We start from the raw sequence: 1,278 nt of genomic DNA, 5'->3' as shown, positions 1-1,278 counted from the left end.
GTCTGTTCCTGTTTGGCTGTGACTCCATCCTGGAGAGAAATATCAGCTGCTTGGTGTGAGGGATTGCTGAAGAGTCAGTGTCTACTGTCTCTACCTGCTCGTCCAGGAGGAGAGAATCCTGACTGGATGCAATTGGTTGGTTTTCCTTAGAACCTTTAATCTGACTGGAGGATCTGGCGTTCTTGCAAATGTATCTGTAAACAATTGTTCCTGTAGGTAAACAGTCGGCAGTGCAAATCAATATAAAGTAGTGCAAGATGCATGTAAACGGTTGTTACTATAGTAACAGTCAGCAGTGCAAGTGAACATTATAGTATTGCAAATACTTTGCAGCTTAAAGCGGGACCCCAGCTCTGTAAGTTGGCCTTGGTTCTGATCCGCTGTCCGATTGGTCTGCAGGTGAAGCTCTGGGTCGAGCCGTTTCAAAGGGCGGTTGTGTGTTTGAGGAAGGAGTCGTCCCTGCGATGCTCTGACACCATCAACCTTAGTGAGGTAATCAGTCCTGAGCTGTTTATTTCAATTCTGTCACTTCCTGATTCTGTGCTCAGGGTGAGAGAGGCCGGCTGTTGAATTATTAACTGAAGCGGTTAAATTTAGAGGCAGAGCCGAGCCACTGCCGTTCTGAACGTCTCTGAGATGGAGCTGCTGCCCTCGCTGCTGCCCTCGCTGCTGTCCTCCCTGAAGTCCAAGGATCCCGCTACTCTGGACCAGGAGTACAGTGTGAGTCTCTGCTTTCATTCCTCACCTGTCAGCCTGTTTCTGAGCCTTTTCTTTTCAGCTAAAAACTAACTTTCCTAAAACTCACCTTCTTTCTTATCCCTGCACGGTCAGATTGACAGAATGTAGAGCTAAAATAATCCAGTTTTCTGGTTTGTTTCTGTGTCTCTGTTTTATTCCCATCCCGTTCTGCTCTGTGGGAAACTTTCCTGGAAAAAAAAAGAAAGCTTTCAGTGTTTCTGCCTGTGGTTTAGCCTCTGAGCTGTTTATTCAAAAGAGCAACTAACTAGAAGCCTGCAGAAGTCGCTGATGTCAGCTTCATTTGGTTAACCTATGCAAATTTCTATTCAGATTCAGGGTTTTATTGCTGCTCCGTTCAAACTGCAGCGCCTGATAGACCCGATCGATGTCTCAACGTTTGATCTATAAAGGTATTTAGATCCAGTGGAGTCTTTTAGGTTAGGGGTTCCACCTGACGCCCTTCTGGGGTCCCTCACCTTTTTAGTTTTAAAGTGTTACAGAAACAGTTCAGTTTATTTCTATAGCTCCAATTCACATCAT

This window comes from Cyprinodon variegatus, unplaced genomic scaffold, assembly GCF_000732505.1.
Source record: "Cyprinodon variegatus isolate N-32 unplaced genomic scaffold, C_variegatus-1.0 Scaffold665, whole genome shotgun sequence".
In the NCBI taxonomy this organism is placed as follows: domain Eukaryota; kingdom Metazoa; phylum Chordata; class Actinopteri; order Cyprinodontiformes; family Cyprinodontidae; genus Cyprinodon; species Cyprinodon variegatus.
The sequence above is the reverse complement of the archived record's forward strand: the minus strand, read 5'-3'. Positions refer to the sequence as shown.